The sequence below is a fragment of the Lactuca saligna genome, chromosome 5 (assembly GCF_052625555.1).
Source record: "Lactuca saligna cultivar CGN05327 chromosome 5, ASM5262555v1, whole genome shotgun sequence".
NCBI lineage: Eukaryota > Viridiplantae > Streptophyta > Magnoliopsida > Asterales > Asteraceae > Lactuca > Lactuca saligna.
Window position 1 is genome coordinate 3223838 of NC_136421.1, and position 24039 is coordinate 3247876.

Here is a 24039-nt window from a genome sequence, read left to right on the forward strand (position 1 = left end):
TTAAGACCACACTGATGGAGACTTTTGATGAGCGGTACACCGCGGTGGCTGAGGCCACAGTCGCTGCAGCTACCGCAGCTGTGGTCGCTGCCCGACCACAGGGAGGTGACTCGTTGCTGTTCTGGGAGTTCAGCAACACGAAGCCACCCGAGTTTGACGGGATGCAGTATCCGATCGCTGCGATGAGATGGATTACTGATATCGAGGGATGCTTCTACACTTGTTATTGTGTGGAGCATCTGAGGGTATGGTTCGCTTTGAACCAGCTCCGCCTGGGAGCAAAGGATTGATGGAAGTTCATGACGGCAAACTTCACTCTGGCGGAGGTTTCAGCTGTAACTTGGGAGAGGTTTACTGCTATGTTCAGAGATGAGTATGTTCCCCCGGTGGAGAGGGAACGGTTGGTTCAAGAGTTCTTGACCCTCAAGCAGGGTAATGATTCTGTTACGGTGATCACTCGGAAGTTTCATGAGAAGGCGATGTTTTGCCCTGAGCAGGTGTCCACGGAGCAGGCTCGGATGAGCCGATATTTGGGTGTGCTGAGGAGGGATATCCGGGAGTTCGTATCGAACTCATCATACCAGACTTTTGCTGAGCTTCAGGCAAATGCCATGAAGCGTGGCCGAGTCTCAACGGGTGGATCGGCGGCCGGCTCAGTCCCAGCCGGCAACCAAGCGGACCAAGTCCGCCGATTCGAGGTCGGGAGGTCAGAAGGGCCGCACTTGCGGAAAGTACGGCAAGGGTCACGAGGGGGGCATGTCGATTGGGTGCTTGCTACAAGTGTGGCAAGGAGGGGCACATTGCTAGGGATTGCCCCAAGGGATTCATGGTTTGCTTTCATTGCAACCAGACCGGCCATCGGAAGGCCGAGTGCCCCCAACTTCGCTAGGGGTCTGCGCTTGCTGCTAGGGTTACCGAGACTCGGCCGGTGAAAGCCGAGGCTCCGAAGGCTCGTGGGAGAGCTTTTCAGTTGATTGCGGAGGAGGTCCGCACGGCGCCTGATGTCGTAGCTGGTATGTATTCTTTCATGTATTTACTTTTATGATAAGATATTGTGCTTATATTATGATATGCGTAGGTACTTTTCTTGTGAATTTTGTACCTGCTTTGGTATTATTTGACTCGGGTGCAAGTCGGTCTTTTGTATCGTTGGCTTTTAGCCAGCACATCGGTATTGATCGGGAGGTGATGACTCGACCCCTGCGAGTTTCTATAGCGGATGAGAAAGCGGTATATGCCACTGATGTGATTCGAGGATGTGTGCTCGAGATTTTTGGAGCCAAGTTCCCTATAGACTTGGTTCCTATAGCGATGAGGGATGTCTGCATCATCGTGGGCATGGACTGGTTGAGTAAGTTTGGGGCAGTCATTGATTGTGAGAGACAGTTGGTGACTATTCGAGACCATAGTGGGGGAGTGCTTACGGTGTATGGCGAGGGGACCCGGTGTGGGTCGGCGTTTTGTTCGGATGCCAGGGCGAGGTGGAGTTTGCAGCAGGGTTGCAATGGATTCATAGTCTACGTGATGGATACTCGAGTGGTCGCGGGGAGGCCCAATTCGGTTGACTTCGTTCCTGTAGTATGCGAGTTTTCGGATGTGTTCCCCGAAGAGTTACCAGGTGTGCCTCCGGAAAGGCAAGTGGAGTTCCGTATCGATTTGGTTCCGGGAGCGGCGCCCATCGCTAAGGTGCCTTATTGTCTCGCTCCACCGGAAATGCAGGAGTTATCCTCGCAGCTTCAGGAGCTGCTGGGGAAGAGATTTATTCGATCGAGTAGCTCACCTTGGGGAGCGCCGATTTTGTTCGTCAAGAAAAAGGATGGTTCACACCGGATGTGCATCGATTACCAGGAGTTGAACAAGTTGACGGTTAAGAACCAGTATCCGTTACCTAGGATCGTCAATCTGTTCGATCAGTTGCAGGGGGCATCTTGGTTCTCCAAGATAGAGTTGAGGTCGGGTTATCATCAAATGAGAGTTCGGGATGAAGATATTCAGAAGACTGCATTCAGAACTCGTTATGGACATTATGAGTTTGTGGTGATGCATTTTGGGCTCACCAATGCCCCGGCTGCGTTCATGGATCTTATGAACCGGGTGTGCAAGCCGATGTTGGATCGGTCAGTGATCGTATTCATTGATGATATTTTGGTATATTCGAGGTCCAGGGAGCAGCATGAGGAAAATTTGAGGGAAATTCTTGGGGTATTGAGACCGGAGAGGCTGTATGCCAAATTCTCCAAGTGTGATTTCTGGTTACGAGAGGTCCAGTTCCTTGGGCACCTTGTTAATCAGAAAGGGATATTGGTCGACCCGGCCAAGATTGAGGCGGTGTTGAAATGGGAGGTGCCGAGATCGCCCACTGAGATCGGGAGTTTTCTGGGATTGGCCAGCTATTATCGAAGGTTTATCAAGGATTTCTCCAAGATCGCCGTGCCACTTACTAGGATGACCCGGAAGGGTGTTGCATTTTCGTGGGGACCGGAGCAGCAATCCTCATTCGAGACCCTTCGTCAGAAATTGTGTGAGGCCTCGGTGCTTCCACTTCCGGAAGGGATGAAGGATTTTGTGGTGTACTGTGATGCATCTATATCAGGTTTAGGGGCGGTGCTTATGCAGAGGGTGTTGGGTTTTGAGCAATGTAACACTTCCTAAGTGTGCATGCAACCCTAATAAACCTTGGATCTATGTTTGTCTAAATACATGCAAAATAATAATTTTCCAAGGTTTATAACCTATCTAACATGACATGGGGAACATTTCAACATAAAGAGTTAGACGAGATTACATACCTTTTTGATGAGTTTGGTTCTTGAGGAGTTTGAGGGCCAAGCACCAATAGTGTGAATGCCTCAAATGGAATCACAAAACACCACAAACTCTTGGAAAACTTTGAGAGAGAATACACACTTGTATTTTTGGCCACACACAAGCACAGACACACTAGTTCACTAGTTACACTTAGGCTCACTTTTCATGCTCCATAAGCATGCTTCTATAGTGTGCATGGTTAGGGTGAAACCCTAATAACCCATGACCTTTCCTTTCCAAGGATCCATGGGTTAAAAGCTCCATGGATCATCCACGGACTTCCATATAAGCCTAGCCCATTAACAAAAGAGCATTAGCCCACACTATATAAAACCAATAGCCCATAATCTAATTAGTCTTCCTTTTAATCTCTAAATTAATTCATAATTAATTTAAGACTAAAACTAATTAAATAACATAATCTCATATTAATATATTATAACTTATAATATATTAATAAACATATGTGTATAACTCTCATAAAATTATCTATAAATAGTTTAGATGAGATGCAACCCAAATGGACCATGCCGGGTCGGGTCAAGTATATACCAAATAAGTTATGGACTTAGACACCTTATCCAACAGACTCCCACTTGGATAAGTCTAATAACTATATTTGCGTATGTTACTTCAGGAACCAACCAGCAATCGTAGCTCTCGAAAACTCCGTTGAACTATGAAGACTCTGTTGAACTATGAAGCGCCATTTTAGATAAGTGATCATATGATCCTCTGTCCTCATGATATCAGCCGGACAAATACATGGAACAACGTCGTACTTATTGTCCAGCAGTTTGTTTCCCGATTTCCGATTTGTTTGACAAAGAACTTAATCGAACACATCAATTTAGTTCTGACCGGCCGGTACATAGGTCACAACAAGATCATCGAGGGGCCCAGATATCGCTTCTATTTCTAGAAGGAACAGATAATCTTCGACTCATATGCTTGTTCTACTACTTGTTGAATTGTACACAAAGGCACGTTTTATAACATCAAGTTACTGATGCGTTTACGTGCAATCAATGCACAACCAACTCATAGGTAACAACTCATAACTCTAGGTTTGAAGATTTATATGATATTACCGTCTCACGATCACTCGAGATAAATTCCATGAAGTGATACAAGTGAGCATGGGTTTATTCCAATACTCATAACTTATGAGCACTCATGAATGTTGCAGCAACCATTGCTATGACTAAACCCATTTAGCCATCTACAAACTCGATTCATGACAGTCTTGATTCATACCTACTTCCAACATATGAACGACTGTGGAGTGTTTAAATAACTTAGTCATTCGGAAAGAATAACCTAGCTATTTTGGAAGTCAAAACATGCAAAGTGAAACACAATAATAATCGAATCCAATATGGTCTCAGAACCCTTTTGAATATAAATAGAACCACCTTTTATTTATCACCATATTGATTACACATTATTCATTGTATAATGTTTCAAACAATCAACTTAAGACTTGAATAAAAACAACAGTCGTCCCATGCTCCTAGCATGTACACTTTGTTTTTCTAAACAATAGTTATGCCATACTCCAAGTATGCACACTATGTTTGTCTATGATCCTTACAATGTGATGTAGATCAATTGAACACGATTCCAATGATACTCATTTCACAATCCCAAATCCTTATTGTAAATGTGAGAATCCCCGATTCCTATCATTTACCAAAACTGTTTAGATTTTAAACTTTTATGCAATGTTCCTCTTGTAATTAGTATTCACAAAGTCACCAAAACCTTGTCACCAGTCATTACAGAGTATTCCAAATAAGGTCAACTTCTATGGAACCGAAGTCTCATTTTCAAAGTACATTGCTTTGAACATCCTTCTTGCATTAAGGTTTTCTAATCTTACATAGATTGAATAACTTCCACCTATGGAGACATTTCCATAGTCCCATTTTGACTATCACTTCCGAACAAGAGTTACTTCTTTTCAGAACATGTCAATACGGTCCTTTCCGACAACTTACATTATACTTCCAACTTTCCCTGAGCAACCAATCTTTGGCGAACCTCAGATTGTCCTCGACAATTGCTTAATCACTTTAGTCATATCCAGTTCTAGACTTTTCCCTTCTAAATGCCCTGAGCATTTGGAAAATTTAGAAAGGATGAATATTATAGCACATGAAATCGATCGTATATCCGAAGCATATGGGACACGATTCATGATGTCTCACATAAAGACATGATACTAGACCAATCTTTTGCTACAATATTTTTTATTTGCCATGTTTTGAAAATTTAACTATGAAGAGGGATGCCGTAGTCATAATTGAATTTTGAGAACGCAATATATATAGAATTTACTTAAGTCGAACCATTCAAACATAAAATTCATATATATGTCCTTGACTAAAGATGATTAAAATCTCAATCTAAGCTTTAGAATTGAAATGAAGTATAATTTCCTCTCCCTTAATTATAGCAAAACAACTTTTCAACCCCTGCAACTTCACGGATTGAAACTTTGTTTTCTTTAATTAACATTGCTAACTTGCAACACTAAACGTAATTATCATGCTCCCACTAACATGATGATTATCAGCATAACACTTATGCTCCCGCTAGCTCTGACATATTTCTAGAAATATGCTGGACTTCTGAAATTTAGATTCATACACCCTTCCGTAGATAGCTCACCTGTGTGTCTAAGCAATTTCAAGAACTATGAAAAGTGATTCCGTAATCATAGTCTCAATTGCTTAGGCATTTACCATTTCTCACAAGTCCATGTTAGTGTGCCGGTTAACCACACGCGCTCCACTAACGACTTTTGAAAATGCTAATAACACAATTGATATCTACGTAAAATCTACTTAGTGAAAGCGTTTCCTCACCATCATTTTCATGAATCGGAGAGAAACCTTATGACACTTAGATTTTATAGTGTATGAGTTCCTATCCATGTGAATTTGTCAAAACCACAATCACAAGATAAGGTTAGTGACAAATTCAGCCTTACATGGATTAAACTTGTTCAATCTTAGTTTCTTGTCACCTTGGTAGCACAAGGCCCACCAATGCTTCCAAGTTGAACTCTGATAACTCACATGCAAATTCAACTTATTTGAAGTAGGTACAGAAATAAGAATTATGTCAACACGATAGGTTGCAAACCTTAAGTCGTGTGCTAGTGATAAATTACAGGTCTTACTCTTGATTAAATCTTGAAACTCTTTCAGGATCTTTAAGGCTCCCACTGTCCCCTTAACATATAAGTTTCCGCAGTCAAGAACCATTCCTTGACAAAACAAATATTCAAGGGATATTGTGGATTCTTATCAAGACTAACACTTCACACAATTGGTCTTAGTTGGTCTTTGTCTCATCCAAGACATCACAACTTACCAATCTCAAATGTACAAGAGTAGAAACATTTTACACTACATTTGATAAGTGTTTTAAACCTTACTTTATGTCACTCAATGTTACAATCTTGGAGTATGACTCTAAGAATTGTTTTGGAACAAAGTATGACTCATCTTCTTGATTTTAACCAATGCAACAATTCATGACCTCTCTTCTTAACCATAACAATGCACTAAGACGTCCTTAGAGTATGAATTTGCGATATGGTTTCATAATCATTAAGATGATCATGAAATATGATACTAAAGTACTCTCCCATCCTTTCAGATTTGAGAAACTTTTATCTTTCTGCCTAATTTGATTATTCTCATTTGTTTTGTCATACATTGTAACCTTTCCAATGTTACATAATTATACTTAACCTTATAAGTATAATCATATTTACTAATCTTTAGTAAATCATGACAAATCAATCTTTGTGGTGGACCTTGACCAGCGCACACCCAGTGTACCTAATTCCTTAGTCCTTCAATTGGCTCACATATACATGTGATCAAAGAATTAGTATTAATTTTCAAAGATGAAAATTCTCATTCATCATACAATACAACTTGTATGATTCCGAGTTTCTGTCCAAATGAAACTTGGGTGATGAAAAACTTTCTTCATTTGTTAAATTCAGACACTACCACAAATGAAAGAATCAAATCCACTTTCCAATATTGCTATTACTGGCAACATATAAGCAACAATTTTCCATAGATGCCATTGTAAGGATATTTTTAAAATAAATAAATTAAAAACCCTTTTTTTTCTTTTATTTTTAAAACTTTGCGGAAAAACTTATCCTTACAATCCACATGAAAACCTTGTTCTTATCTATTCATAAGCAATATATTATAACTCTTAAGCAACATCTCAAAATTCTAATTACCAAACCATGCGATCGAAACCCTCCTTCGCAATCAGAATCAACATATACTTACTTTAAGTTTCCTATCTTTTCTTTGATTCTTAAAACATCAGCATGTGACCCAGTCACATTATGTAATAAAAATCTCCAAATAGGAACTTAATAGAGTTAGTCAGTGGACTTTACCCGAAGTAGAGTCAAACCTCTTGACTTGATCAACCTTATGACCTTTCAGGTGAATAGGGCAGCTTCGCAACCAATGTCCCTTCCTTTGGTAACAAAACACATGGACCCTTTGGTAATGGCACATGAGACTATCTCAGACTTAGCCTTTCTCTTTACCATTTGGTCAACCGAGTTGACTATAGCCGATCCCTTTCCATTGGGAAGAGAAATCTTTTTCTAGATATCCAATGCTACCATTGTCGATGTCCATTTAAGACTTGGGAAGTTGTTCTTTTAATCAAATTTGCTTTACTGGTGTTCCAAATCATTGCTGATTCCACAACGCTAAGCAAATAGATAAGACCATTAAGGGTCATGTCATAGTCTGTCTCATAGTAGTCCCAAAGAGACTCACTATGTTACTAAGAAAGTGATTAAACATCCAACTTTCACGAGACTTTGACACCCAACTCTCCCGGCTTGTCAATATGTGACTTTTATCTCCAAGATGTGAGCACACATAGACTATGCTTGCCAATAGGGATTGAGTGACTTTAAACTTTTCAAGAACTTGTGAGTGAGGGAGAATAATTGGAGGAGGTGGAGGAAGTGAAGCATGATGTTGAGTGACACCATCTTCAAGAGATTTGGGAAAATCATAGTTGTCTGAACCAGACATCTATAATGGGAGAAAATCAAGTTAGTTGATTCAAAGTCCTTAATATAACACCCAATATGAAATATTAAGGCTAGGACCCAACACAATATTTTATAACTTGGAAGAGGGATGCCGTAATCCAAGCTATAAAATATTTGAAGGTAGGCGAATGACGATTCACCAATTTCCACCATGAAAAACGAAATAATTTATTAGGTTTTAATTGGATTTGAAATTCCTAGATCTTTTGAGATTCATTGAACTTTTCAATGACATGTTTCAATCTCGAGTGTGCCCTCTCAAATTTTGTGACTGGGATGCCGAGGATCACAAAACAAGGTGTGAATAACCATACCAATTCACTTGGAACCCTTAATATTATCACCTAATCAGTGTGCTGGTTACCCACACACGCTCCATTGATCTATGACAAACATTAAGTCACCCTTCGTGATCCTTACTAGTCCAAGTTAGTGTGCCGGTTACCCACACACGCTCCACCAACGACTTGGTAAGGTACAAAGTGTAAATTCCATGGGCTAGCACCAAATTCACATTTTTCCTAAAGTAACTAAGATTGGGAATTAAATAAAAAAATATTTAGTTACTTTATAATATTCATTATACTTTTAATGAGGATTTAAAGTCATTGTCCTACCCGTTCGGCTAACGACCCTCCACCGATCAAGCAAGCGGTGGGTGAGAGTGGACACCCATTAAGTCGCCATTTTATAGGCAACAACCTTATACCCACCTTATAGACCGACTTCGTGAATGAGGCCTACTAACGGTAAAACGATTTGTTCTTATACATATATATATATATATATATATATATATATATATAATTAACCATTAATGTTATAAATAGTATAAGTGTTGAATTTTAACTTTTAAAATTCTAAGTGTTGGAATTAAAGTTTATTAAAGTGTGTGAAACTTTTCCAAATTCCAAAACTTGAGGGCAAGTTTTGAACAATTCATAAACTTTTGGATATTCATAACTTATGAGTTTTAATTAAGTGTTTTAAAGCTTTTAATGAAGAGTCTCTTGGAAATCCATAACTTGAGGACAAGTTATGGAGTCCATAAAACATTTATGGGAAAAACTCTTCAAAAAAATGTAACCTACAACTTCTTAAAAACATTTAAAAGAAAACCTCTTGGAATTCCATAACTTGAGGACAAATTAAGAATTCCATTAAAACACATTAAGATCAAGAATTAACTAACAAACAATTTGCAAATAATTCCTATGATCTAACAAAACTCATATGAACATGAACATCCACATCAACAATTTCAAGAATCATATGAACACATAAAATTGAAATTTTGATTATAACTTTGAAATTGGTTCACCATCATCATTACCTCATCAAAAATAGGTTTTATGAGTCCAAAACAGTTTAAGGTAATGATTCTAGACCAATTCCAACACCAAAACTCGAAGATATGTTGTCTGGGGTTCCAACTCGTCGAGTGCATGAACCAACTCGCCGAGTTGGATGAGTTTTGCCTTGGACTCGTCGAGTCCCTTCATGGACTCGACGAGTCAGCTGTGCAGATAGCATAAAATCTTCGATTTTCAGCAATTTGCATCAAGTATTCAAACAAGCAAGCCTAGGCTCTGATACCACTGTTGGGTTTTGAGCAATCTAACACTTCCTAAGTGTGCATGCAACCCTAATAAACCTTGGATATATGTTTGTCTAAATACATGCAAAATAATAATTTTCCAAGGTTTATAACCTATCTAACATGACATGGGGAACATTTCAACATAAAGAGTTAGAAGAGATTACATACCTTTTTGATGAGTTTGGTTCTTGAGGAGTTTGAGGGCCAAGCACCAATAGTGTGAATGCCTCAAATGGAATCACAAAACACCACAAACTCTTGGAAAACTTTGAGAGAGAATACACACTTGTATTTGTGGCCACACACAAGCACACACACACACACACTAGTTCACTAGTTACACTTAGGCTCACTTTTCATGCTCTATAAGCATCCTTATATAGTGTGTATGGTTAGGGTGAAACCCTAATAACCCATGACCTTTCCTTTCCAAGGATCCATGGGTTAAAAGCTCCATGGATCATCCATGGACTTCCATATAAGCCTAGCCCATTAACAAAAGAGCATTAGCCCACACTATATAAAACCAATAGCCCATAATCTAATTAGTCTTCCTTTTAATCTCTAAATTAATTCATAATTAATTTAAGACTAAAACTAATTAAATAACATAATCTCATATTAATATATTATAACTTATAATATATTAATAAACATATGTGTATAACTCTCATAAAATTATCCATAAATAGTTTGGATGAGATGCAACCCAAATGGACCATGCCGGGTCGGGTCAAGTATATACCAAATAAGTTATGGACTTAGACACCTTATCCAACAAAGGGGACATGTGATAGCGTATGCTTCGAGGTAGTTGAAGCCTCATGATTGGAGATATCCCACCCACGACCTGGAATTGGGGGCTGTGGTGTTTGCCCTCAAGATCTGGCGGCATTATCTTTATGGGGTTCGGTGTACCATCTACATGGACCACAAGAGTCTGAAGTACTTGATGGATCAGCTAAATCTGAATATGCGACAGTGGAGATGGTTGGACGTGGTGAAGGATTACGATTGTGAGACCCTGTACCACCCGGGCAAGGCTAATGTGGTGGCCGATGCGTTGAGCCGTAGGGTGGAAAGCGCCCCGATCCGAGATATTTGTATGAGGTTGACGGTGATGACCCCAATTTTGGATACCATTCGAGCAGCTCAGGCTGAGGCTGCGAAACCAGAAAACCAGAAGAGGGAGCGGGTTGTAGGTCAGGTATCAAGATTCATTACGGATGGTCGATATTCGTTACGGATGGTCGAGGGCTTATGACTTTTCAGGGTCGGATTTGGGTACCGTTTGTGGGCGGTACGCGTAGGCGTAGCTCACTTACAACGGGTTTTTCGCAAAACCGGGCTCCGCTGGAGCAGTGTTTCCCGAGTCAAAAGACCCCTTTTCTCGGGACTCCAGGAGCCTCGGGACTTCCTTCGGGTGCTAGGGGGTTTTCCTAGACTTTAGGGGGCTTAAGGAGGCTTAGAGAGAGATTCTAGAGAGAGAAAGAGAAGTTGGAAGGTGTGAGAAATGAGGATGCCCCGACACCCTTTTTATAGGCTGGAAATTACCAAAACTCGTCGAGTTTTATGGCCAGGTGTCACCATCTGGTGGTTAGCCTTGGGGAGGAAGCAACGGCCAGGATTGCGCCACGTCACCCGATTTCGCACAGTAGCCTCCCGACTTAGAAAAATCATAACTCTCGCATACGAGCTCCGTTTTTTGACATTATTTTTTCCACGCGTAGGTAAAAACAAGATCTACAACTTTCATTTTGACTCCATCGGCTAATTCTTGACCGATCTTAAATTTAACAGTAGGAGGAGATTAGACTGCTAAATGACCGCGAATAATTCGTAACTCTTTCATACGGACTCTGTTTTCATCTGTCTTTTTACCGTTGAGTTCCTATAAATGAGATCTTCAACTCTCATTTAGGTTGCGTAAGCCAAAAACCTCTCGAACTGAGATTCGAGTTTCTGGCTGTACACTGCTAAGCCGAATCTTAGAAAAATCATAACTTCCTCATACGAAGTCAGATTTGGGCGTTCTTTTTATCGACGCTCTTAGTTTAACATATTCTATGAATTTCATTTAGATCACTAAGGCTAAAAAGTCATCCATCGTAAATTCACTATTTACCCTTCCCGGTGCCGTGCCGGTTCCGTCGCGAAACTTCGACGGGCCATAACTTCTTCGTTATAACTCGGATTTCGGTGTTCTTTATATGTACGGAAACCTTGTGACATATTCTAAAAATTGGTTAAGATTATTTATTATAAATAACCTTTTGTTGAAAAGTCATTTTCGACCCCTATTGCCTCTAAATTGACTAGCCCGGATCTACGGGTGTTACAATTATTTCCCCCTTAGGATGATTACGTCCCGGAATCATCAACGAAACACGATTGTATAATGACTCCATACGTTATCTCTTCATCCTAGGTAATAACTGTAACTTCTATGTGGCTTCGAACGAGTATCTAACTCTTGGACTCCTTGACTGCAGGCGGTGCTCGGTCTTGCACCTACTCGTTGGACTTTCAATCATGACCTTCGTGTCACAAACTCATTCTTTATCAGAGACTCCTTCTTTTTCTTAACAAACTTAGGATAAGTTAATTTGATTACTATAATGGACCGATGTGTCATATTCTAACGACCTATCATCGTATGTAGCAATGCTTAGACTCATGTATCTTAGAGTCAAATTCCGGAATGGGGTATGCCTTCCTTCATGTTATATTGTGATATAATCATACTTTAACATGTAGCATTTCTAGCTACCAACGAGCGCGATACTTCTATTGATCGCTTTGATTTTAATCGTTTGGTTTAAGTCGGATGCTATATCAAACTTGGTTCTCTGAACCACGTAACCTACTCATCGTAGTCGGACTCAATGTGATATGACCACTAGGGTCGGGATAACAACAATCTTCTTAGTCATTACCGAAATAATGGTAATGACATACTTGAATAAAACAAAATCAATTACTAGTTTCTTGGTAACCTTGTGACTTTCCCTGATCCAAGTGTGAGTCCTGTGCTTCCGGTAGTATAGGCCTCTACTACCATTCACACCTACTCATACTCGTCCCAAGTATTGTCCCGCAGTTTCCCAAGTCACCATACAAGAAAATCACATAACATTTTAACACATCAGATAACAAAACGAAGGTTTTATTATTTCTTGAAACTATTACATAGGTGTCCAAGTTCACCTTAGACTATGCCTCTAATAGGCTACATCATACGACACTATGGCTACTACATAACTTGATCTTCGGATATAAGGTCCTCATCATTGATTCCTTGCACGGTTTTCTGCTTCGTCGAGGATCATGTGGAATGCCCTTGGCCTCGGTGGCATTTCTGGTCTTGCTGCTTTATTTTTCCCCGGGCAGTCCCTGGAAATATGCCCTTCCTTGTTACATCCATAACACACCTTCTTGTTGGATGCACACTTGCTGGCGTAATGCCCTGTCTTTCCACATTTGTAGCAAGTCACCTCCTCGCTACATTTCCTGAAGTGCTTCTTTTTACACTTATCGCACCACTTGGTTTCACCTCCTCCTCCTTCTTCAGTCTTTGAGAATTTCTTTTCCTTGTTGGATTTTGATGATCCTTCATGTTTCCTTTTCTCGCCAACTTCAACTCTCTCCAGACCTTTTTCCCTAATCTGAGTCTCAACATTCCTAGCTGCCCAGATGGCTCCTTTCAAAGTGGTTGCTTGCTTGACCATTGGTCCAAAGTCTGCTGGTAATCCATGGGCAAACTTATTGACCTTGGAGAGCTCAGTTGGAACTAGATAAGGAACAAGCTTCATTTTCTCGGTAAAACTTGCAGCATACTCAATGACACTCATCTTTCCCTTCTTTAGATTCTGAAACTCGTTGTTGATCTCCAGAAGATCCTGCTCAGAGCAGTACTGCATTTTTAACTGCACCAGAAAATCCTCCCATGACATCTTGCTCGCTTCTCCTTTGGGCATCGAATCGGCTAGTAGCTTCCACCAGCTTAGTACTCCAGATTTCAACAAAGGAATCGCGAGAGCGGTCTTCTGCTTGTTGCTACACTTGCAACTCTCAAACATCGTCTCCATCTCGGAGATCCAGTTCATGACTTCCACCGGCGTCGGGCTTCCAGATAGACTCGGTGGTTTGGACACCATGAAATCCTTGTATTTGCATCCACGTCTATCATTTCCTCCATCCTGGTGGTTTTGCCTAACTATCGGTGGGTTGGCTTGACCAACAGTCCCACTGTAGTTTCCCTCCTCAGTCTACCCTTCGTTCAACTCGGGCTGTTCGATCTGTATGGTTGCTTCTTCTCGATTTTGCTGGAGCAAACGTCTGGTTTCCTCCATTTGACGATCCAACATCGCCTGGATCATCGCTTGCACTCCGGCCATTGTTATTGGCTCAGCAGCGGTTACCACAACCGGTATTTTCTCAATCACTGGGGGTTGATTTCGGTTCCCATTTGCATTCATGTTTCCGCTACGGGTCCTTGCCATCTTGATCTATACACCGAATAAGGTGAATCTAGACCTTTACTTAAGATTGATCTTTAAATCATCCTTATCACTCCGAAATGTTTATATGCTAGTTCTAATATCGTATTCGTACGTTTAGAATCCTAAACACATAAGGTTTCCAGATCCGGTCGGCAACAGACCATAGATCCGATCAAACTATAGGATCATTTAGCACGTAAAAGGAATTTAGGCATCATTCCTAAAATAAGCTAGTGCTTGTGTCTATTCAGGTGCATTACCTAAATCTATTTGACACATTCCTCACAATCGTCACTTAGCATTCTAAGTTTAAGTCTTGAAATAAATCCATATTCTTAGTTCGCTTAAACTAATGCTCTGATACCAACTGTGACATCCCCATTTTTCACGGCTAGAAAAGACCGATTTTGTTTATGCTTTATAAAAATCAGAGTTCTTCTTTTAATAAAAATGTTGCGGAATTTGTTCCCAGAAAAACATGATAAATACGTTATTAAAACATTTTCGGAGAAACGTATTTTATTCATTTCAAAACGTTTGGGATGTCATCGTTAATATAGAAATATAAGCATAAACAGAACTTACATTTATTTACACTAGTGATCTACTTCTCTTTAAATGTCTCAGTGTAAAGTGACTTCGTATCAACACCTGTGATATAAATAAACCGAGTGGGTCAGGTTGGGAAACCTGGTGAGTACATAGGGTTTTCAACCCACAATAATATAATTATTATGTTTAAACAATCAAGCAATTAAACCCAATTACCCATCCCCATTATCTTCTTTACTCTTAAGGATCTACCCTAAGAATCAACTATCTCTCGTTCATTCATTGCTAAGGAATTGACACAAAGTCCATGATAGCCACGGTTTACACAACAGACACTAAGTCTGCATAGTTGCTAGGGTTTAGGCATCAAGTCTGCATGATCACCAAGGTTTAGGCATCAAGTCTGCATGATGACCAGGGTTTAGGCATCAAGTCTGCATGATCACCAGGGTTTAGAGTACACCGGGTGAACACGTCGTTCACAACACCTACAGGTTGCGAGCCTGCTAGTGTTCCACTGGACTGTCTAGAATAGTCCGTGGTTGTCATCCATACTCTGCTGAATGACGGGGCCATCATTTGGGAGAAAGGCTTGTCACATCGTCCACCTCTCATCCTCACCTCACGGTCTATTTCACCTCTCAACTCATCATCCAACTCATACTCCATCTACCCATGTTTTACCCCAACATTATCGTAGATATAAAATACATATACAGTTTAAATCATCTAAAACATGTATAAAATCTTTCATCAGCATAGACAACAAGTATTCAGACAATATGCACACATAGCACGTAATTTATAATAAAATACTTCATATCTATGTGTAAGATGAAAGGGACCATGCACTCACCTGATAGGTGGTGACTCAACACTCGGACAGCGCTTCGATACTCTCAAAACAACTTTCCTTCGATAAAACCTAGTATCAACACCACTAGGGTTTAGTCTACCGATATCCGCGACAAATTAATAGTCTGACTATTATTATTATTATATAAGCATTAAATAACACTCAATATAACTCATAATAATAGCCCAAATAATTATTTTAAGGTCCTAATAATGTTACTATAATTAATTAGAAGCTATATTAAAACTAGCGTAGGTGTAGCACACTTACAGCGAGTTTTTCGCAAAATCGGGCTTCGCTGGAGTAGCGTTTCCCGAGTCGAAAGACCCCTTTTCTTGGAACTCCGGGAGCCTCGGGACTTCCTTCGGGTGCTAGGGGGTTTTCCTAGACTTTAGGGGGCTTAAGGAGGCTTAGAGAGAGATTCTAGAGAGAGAAAGAGAAGTTGGAAGGTGTGAGAAATGAGGATGCCCCAGCACCCTTTTTATAGGCTGGAAATTACCAAAACTCGTCGAGTTTTATGGCCAGGTGTCACCATCTAGTGGCTAGCCTTGGGGAGGAAGCAACGGCCAGGATTGCGCCACGTCACCCGATTTCGCACAGCAGCCTCCCGACTTAGAAAAATCATAACTCTCGCATACGATCTCCGACGTTCTTTTTTTTCCACGTTTAGGTAAAAACAAGATCTACAACTTTCATTTTGACTCCATCGGCTAATTCTTGACCGATCTTAAATTTAACAGTAGGAGGAGATTAGACTGATAAATGACCGCGAATAATTTGTAACTCTTTCATATGGACTCCATTTTCATCTATCTTTTTACCGTTGAGTTCCTATTAATGAGATCTTCAACTCTCATTTAGGTCGCGTAAGCCAAAAACCGCTCGAACTAAGATTCGAGTTTCAGGCTGTACACTGCTAAGCCGAATCTTAGAAAAAATCATAACTTCCTCATACGAAGTCAGATTTGGGCGTTCTTTTTATCGATGCTCTTAGTTTAACATATTCTACGAATTTCATTTAGATCACTAAGGCTAAAAAGCCATCCATCATAAATTCACTATTTACGCTTCCCGGTGCCGTGCTGGTTCCGTCGCGAAACTTCGACGGGCCATAACTTCTTCGTTATAACTCAGATTTCGGCGTTCTTTATATGTACGGAAACCTTGTGACATATTCTAAAACTTGGTTAAGATTATTTATTCTAAATAACCTTTTGTTTAAAATTCATTTTCGACCCCTATTGCCTCTAAATTGACTAGCCCGGATCTACGGGCGTTACACTGGGCGTACAAGGTGTACGCTGTGCGTGCTCGCGCGTCTCATTTGGACGCGTTCCCCCTTGGGTACGCTGGGCGTACCCAAGGTTACGCATGGCGTAACTTGCCCAAATCTAAAAACCCTAATCTCGTTGGAGGGCTATAAAAGGAATGTGTGGTTGGACTTCTCAGCCACCACCCCTCTGAGTGAAACCCTAAATAGTGTGTGCCTTCGTTATTAAGCCTTTGTGTGTGTATTCTAAGCTTGGTGGTGCCATTCCAAGGTTGCAAAGGAGAAGAAGAGCTCATTGGAAAGGCTAGAAGTGGTGTTCAAGTGTAGATCTGAGCTTTGCAAGGGTTAAAGCTTCATTATTAGGTAAAAAGTTCAGATCTTGTCACTTGGTTCATGTTGCATGTTTAAAGTATCATTTTCTAGGGTTTAGGTCCCAAAGGTGGAGACTTTTTATGCAAATGGCCTCTATAAGCTTAGATACTTAATATTTCTGATCTATTGGAGTTGTAGACTCATAAAAATGGCATCTTGGACGTGGGTATTGCACCATGCATGAGATCTAGGTCCTTGAGTTGGAATAGAATGTTGTTATGTGATGTTGGAGCCTTTACAGCCATGCCAAGGCTTAAAGATCTCGACTTTATGGGTTTAGACACACTAAAAGAGTTGGATCTAGAAGTTGGAGTAATGGCTTAACCGATTAAGACCATAAATGAAGAGTGTTTGATTCTGATGGTTACGCTGGGCGTAACTTCCAGTACGCGCAGCGTACTGGGTGGAGACCCCGATCCAGGGGATTGACGATGTACGCCCCGCGTACATCTAGCAGTACGCCCCGCGTACTCTCAAGGTTGACTTTTGTTGACTTTTAGGGTTTTGGTCAACATGAGGACTTTAGGTCAAGGAAGGGTAAAATGGTCTTTTACCCTATGAGGAATGATGATAAGGGGTAAAGTTTTAGTGGTGGAAGTCTTTGTGTATTAAATGATGTTTTTATGTTTAGGCGAGGTAGAGTCATCATTGGGATTCGGTGATAGCAAGGACGCGAGATCTTAGACTTTCCACGAGGTGAGTTTTCTCACTATACTGTACCCGGAAGGGTTCGACTGTGTGACCGGAAGGTCGGATATGTTATGAGATGTATGCATTATGTGTGATAAGTTATTCGTTATATGTGCCATGTATGATATGCTTGATATGGGCCGGAAAGCATTATGTTATGGGCGGAAGGCGAATATGTTATGGGCCGGAAGGCGTTGTGATGTGGACCGTAAGGTTGACATGGGTAGGACCGGAAGGTTTACCTAGTCGGGACGGAAGTCCCCTGAGACACATGGACCAGAAGGTCTGGGCCTGGAAAGGCGTATGTGCGTAAGTTGTATTTTGGGGAACTTACTAAGCATTTATGCTTACAGTTGTTGTGTTATGTGTTTCAGGTACTAGCGAGGACCGTGGGAAGGTGCCGGCGTGATCGTACACATTGTCGGGGAAAAACTATTTTATGATAATTGGGATGTATTTGTTGTGACAATATTATTCACGTTGAATTTGAAATATTAATCGATGTTTTTGATGTTTACAAAAATTAAAAATTGGTTTTAAAATTTACGTCGTTACAACTAGACTTATCCAAGTGGGAGACTGTTGGATTAGTGTCTAAGCCCGTAACCATATTTGGTAAATACTTGACCCGATTGTGCATGGTCCTTTTGGGTTGCCTTCACCAAAGCAACTGGACTGGAGAAATAAATAAAGAGGTTATTATGATTTATTAATATGTTATAAGAATAATATATTAAAGGAGAAATCATATTTGTTTAATTAATATTGGTCAATAATTAATTAAGAGTTACTTTTGTGATCAAGTGTAATTAATTAAACTAGAGGGGCTGAATTATAATTATGTGATAGTTAAAAAATAGGGTAATGGTTATCCTTGTAGAAGGATGGACGAATTCAAGGGATTGGATATCCTTGAAATCGTCCATATGGTCCAAGAGATAAGGGTTATCAAGGCTTATCTTATGATTGCTTGGTGGGCAAGCAACTAGATAAGGATAAGGACTGGAACCCTAATCTCAATCCTATATAAAGACCCCTAGGCCTTAAGAAATCATCCCACTTGCTTCTAAGAGATCCCTAGGCCGATTTCTACCTCCTCCCCTCTCTCTCTATAGTCTCTCCAATTTCTTGTGGTGTTTGTGAGTCATTAGAGGCACTACACTTGTGGTGCTTGCTTTCAAGACTTAGGGTTTGAAGATTTAAGTTGTTATTTCAATATAACAACAAGAGGTATGAGATCTAACCTTATATATTAATTTCAAAAATAGCAAGCTAGATTAGGGTTTTATCCATGTGTTCATAATGTTGTGTATCTAATAGTGAAAACATAGATCCAAATCTAGTGTTGCATGCACACATAAGATTGTTTGTATAAAACCCATCAATATCCAGGTGGACGTGAGGATGAATTATGTCGAGAGGCCAATCACAATCATGGATCGGAAGATCAAGGTTATGAGAAACAAGGAGGTTCATGTAGTTCAGGTTCAGTGGCAACATCGGAGAGGGTCCGAGCTGACTTGGGAGCTAGAGTCCGAGATGCGGGAGCAACATCCGCAGTTATTTTCGACATGAGACTTCGAGGGCGAAGTCTGGTTCTAGTGGAGGAGAATTGTAACATCCCGAAACTCAAGTAAGCTTTATAACCCTCTTACTTTTGAAAGTTGTCAAGATAAGTCCCTTAAGTTAAACATTGGACTTATGAGTACGCTGGGCGTAATGAGGTGTACGTTGCGCGTACTCGCGCACTTATTTTGGATGCGGACTCACTTGGGTACGCTGGGCGTAATGTGCCCAGATGCAAACCCTAATTATGGATTGTGCACTATAAAAGGAATGTTAAGTCCTTTACCCCAACCACCATACTTCATTGAGTGAGCCCTAAGAGAGCAGAAAACCCGTTTTGAGCTTGTGTGTGTGTTCTTAAGCTTGAAGGTGCCTTCTTAAGGTGAAGAAGGAGAAGAGGAAGCCATTGTTGGAGCTAGAAGTTGGAGAGCAAGAGTAGATCCGAGTCCTATAGAGGTTGGAGCTCCTTTTTGAGGTAAAAAGCTCAAAGCTTTCCTTACATTTCATGAGTTTTGTTTTATGGATGCGTTTTTAGGGTTTTTGGTTCAAAGGTGGAGACTTTTTGTGCAAAGGGTCTCCATAAGCTTAGATCTGGCCTTTCCCAGTGTATTATGTGATGAAAGTTCATAAAAATCCAATCTTGGTCGTGGATATTGAGTCATGCATGAGATATGGACTTAATATGGAAAGAGGAAAGGTGTTTTGAGGGTGTAAGGGCCTTTACAACCATGCAAAGGCTTAAAGGTTCCGACTTTATGGAATAAGAAGTTTTGAGGGAGTCAGATTTAGAAGTTGGAGAAGTGGGTTAACCTTTTAAGACCAAAATCCATGCAGTAGCTGAACTGGGACTTACGTTAGGCGTAATCCCAGTACGCGCAGCGTAAAGGGTCGCACACTCCGATTCTGTGAAGGCACCGGGTACTCCCAACGTACATGTTTGGTACGCGCAGTGTAACCCGGAGGGTTGACTTTTGTTGACTTTTAGGGTTTGGTCAACTTTAGGGTATTTAAGCCATGAGAGGGGTAAAATGGTCTTTTACCCTCCTGAGAATGATAGGAAAGGAAGGAGTCTAGCCTTGGGGAAATGTATTAATGTGAAGTGTTTGTTATAATTAGGCGGAGGCTAGACCCGATTCACAGAGTTCGAGATTATCCGAGATACTGAGGTGAGTCTTCTCACTATACTGTACCCGGAAGGGTACCTATGTGTGATCGGAAGGTCTTGTATGATATGATGTATGTGCTATATGCGATTATGTGATATTTATGTTCTATGTATGTTATGTATGCTAAGGACCGGAAGGTCAAAACGATATGGACCGGAAGGTCAAGAGGGTATGGACCGGAAGGTCGATACGGGTAGGACAGGAAGGTCTACCGGAGTTCGGGATGGAAGTCCCCTGAGACATATGGATCATAAGATCCCATAGAGTATGACTTGGAAAGGCGTATGTGTGGTATGTGGTATTTTGGTGAACTCACTAAGCATTTATGCTTATAGTGTTGTGTTATGTGTTTCAGGTACTAGTCACGATCGTGGGAAGGCGCCATCTTGACTCGTACACACACCAATGGATTTGGATATGTTTTGATCTTGGGATCTAATGTTATGGATTGATATGTGATGCAAATGATATTTTTAAAACCATTATGAATGAAAGTGTGTTTTAAATGTGAAAAATTGTTTTGAAAATTTACGTCATTACAGTTGAGAGTTGAGAGAAATATTACAACGTTAACTAAGCCTTATCTTCATCTGACTGTGAGTTGTGTGGTCCGGGAACAGAATCAACAAAGAACTCCTCCACTGAAAATAACATAATTAACACATTGAGGATACAGATGAAAAATTCCTTTCACTAATATTCAATAATACCTGAAATACCCCTTAATATTTTAATCCACTTGTCAAATTTAAAAACTTAGCTAAAAGTTAAAACAAGTCAAACATGTTCAAAGGTGCCCAAATGTGTTAAAATATTTACATCCTCCACAAATTACAAGATACTGATTTTGGTTAACAAATTTTGTATTAATAATTTAGTACTTGATTATATGTCAAAGACTAGATAAACTCAAACATTGCATTTTAAGGTTAGGGGATAGTGGAACTTGTAAACAGTGTTCTTACCAATGTCCTCTTGCTCAGGAGAATCAAGTAATATATCTGAATCAGAAGGCAGAAAGGCTGAACCAGGATAGTTTCCAAGAGCCCCTAGATCTGAAAAAACAAAACATAATCATACTTGCTAGTTGAATTATCAATCATTCAAACAAGGGAGATGAATGAATGGCTAATATAAAGATGGTACTCTTAGCTGTTACAAAAATGTTGGTATGTTTCTATTATGATTTATGAGCAAGGTGTAAAGAAAATGTAAGTATGTTGCTATATGGGTTAGAATTGGTAATGGCCTAACATGAATAAAAAGAAGCGTAAGTATGTTGCCTTTATGTGAGTAAAAAATAATAAAGTACATTGCCTATATTAGTAAAAAGAGTCCATTCTTAAAAAAAAACAGTAGTAGTATATATAAACAATCATTTGCAAACAATGGGCACATACAATGACAGGTAAAATTTGGATCCCATTTACCTCCTAGGTTCGACAAGTCTGTTGTTAGACCTGAAAGGCTGAAATTCCATGGAATTTTACCAAAAGATCTAGAATTTCCATTATCTTGTGGTAGATGCAATCCAACAGTACTTGCCACGTCAGATGTAAACTCCGTGTCAAGTGCTGACGTGTCAACTCCCATTCCTGATAGTTCAGATGTAGTGAAGGGAGAATGACCACTGGATGCCACTGACGTAGGACTTATAGGCATATCTGACATAGCTGAAATCGCCCCATTAACCGGAATTGGAGTTACACGACCACCACCTCCACCTGCATTGCCATCCATTACCATACTCCTGCAACAACACATGGAAAATTTTTATCTTTTCCTTTTTTTATTAATTCATCAAATCAAAATATAATAAAATAAAACTCACTCGTTTCTAGAGTTCATTTGTATGGGATGAAAGTTACTAGGATTAGGGACTCCATTGACCACATGACAGCTAGACATACCCATGGAATTTATATGAGGCTGACCTGGAGTCCCCATTGGAGGTTGCTGTAGAATTGGGTATCCCATGGGTAGGTTGTTAACTGCACTGAAAAGAGTAATACTAAATAATAATGCTACACTTTGTAAAAGTACTTCTTCTTTCTTTGTAGCAAGAGATTACCATACTTGGCATGGGATGTACCCCATTGTGTATGGGACCCACAGGTAGCTTTGGAGGCATTAGGTACTTCATAAGGTGATATGGATGCTCAAGTAAATGATTGAAAAGGATGATATGCTTCTTCAATTTTAACCTTATGTAGTAGGCTCTGAAAAATCTGCATTCTCTTCTTCTATTCATATACAACTACAAACAACATTCTATCAAGTTTTGAACCTGCAACATTCAAGATTTATATCAACATACAAAAATCTTGACTTGTTTGTAATCAGTAACACTACAAGAAAGAAGAACAAATTCCCTTACAAGTTCAATATCCTCCCTTGAAACTTATCTATTGTCATTGCTGGGGATGGAAACCGAACCAGAGTCAGGAACAGGAGTTTCTGTTCCATTATTATTTTGGTCACTTTGAGACTCATGTTGAGTTTCCGGTGTGTCCAGGGATTCCTGCATATAGCTTCTTAATTTCCGTCACAATGTGAGAAACTAAAATTATGTCTCCATTTTAACAATTAGAATAGATCAATATGATTGAAGCAATATTAATCAAGTAATAACTTGACAACTAGTTCATATCCCTTGTGACTGCAATATAAAAAAGAGATTTCAAGTTCATAACGCAAAGGTCATAACCTGATTGTTCTTCATCGCCGCTAGATGCTACCAGAAGACATCTCTCCAAGGAAATTTTGTTGTTACCTTATCTAACTTGTTCAAAAATAACAACTCTTTGCTAAATGAATATTTTGTGATTTCCTCAAATTAACCTGAAAGATAATAGACAAAACTTTGTTACTTCGTAAAATTGAGGATATGAGATCAACGTTGTCAAGTTATTAGACAAAACTTTGCTACATATTTGACATCAACGTTGTTCTATTTACATGAGAATTATTTTTCATCAACTTTAACTCCGCAATTTTTGTTAGACACTTTAAAGACCATATCTATTTTGCAGTATAAACTCAACTCATCTGGACTGGGACGTCAAAACGCCATTAAAATTAGAAAATATTAAGAAACTAGGTTTGCAATTTCCACTAAATAACTGAACATACCAAACTTTGACTTCGATTACTTGTATAAAAAACATAATGGGTCTATGAAGTCTGGTATGTAAAACTGAAGTATAAACCTACTTAACAACGTATAGTACAGATCTGCAACAGTCAATAGAGTTTCTTTCTTTTGGTAGAAAAAAGAAATTGAAGGAGAAAGAATAAGAAAAAGATGTGTATAGTTTATGTTTTCGGAGATGAGGATACCTGCTTTTTCAGCCGTCGGCGTAGTGTTGCGCTTGGCGATAATCCAGATCGGAAACATCGCTTCAAGTAGGTTTAAAATAGTAATGTGGCAGTTTAGTGGCTGGGACCAGTGACGCCCATTTATCATCCCTCGGAGGAGGAGGGTTTTGCTATATTTGGAGTATAATTTTTTCATTTATCTTTTTTATAGTGTTCAAAT

The 24039-nt window shown here is 39.8% G+C and overlaps 1 pseudogene across 1 annotated transcript; it reads right to left on the reverse strand.

Moving 5' to 3' along the window:
- Nucleotides 1-21074: 21074 nt before the first annotated feature.
- LOC144998297 (uncharacterized) lies at nt 21075-23296 on the reverse strand (annotated as a pseudogene). The gene is made up of 7 exons (XR_013660237.1): nt 23209-23296; nt 22879-23022; nt 22578-22788; nt 22333-22492; nt 21932-22248; nt 21467-21556; nt 21075-21142 (listed from the first exon to the last, which is right to left on the reverse strand). The product of XR_013660237.1 is annotated as an uncharacterized LOC144998297 (transcript).
- Between the last annotated feature and the right edge of the window lie 743 nt (nt 23297-24039).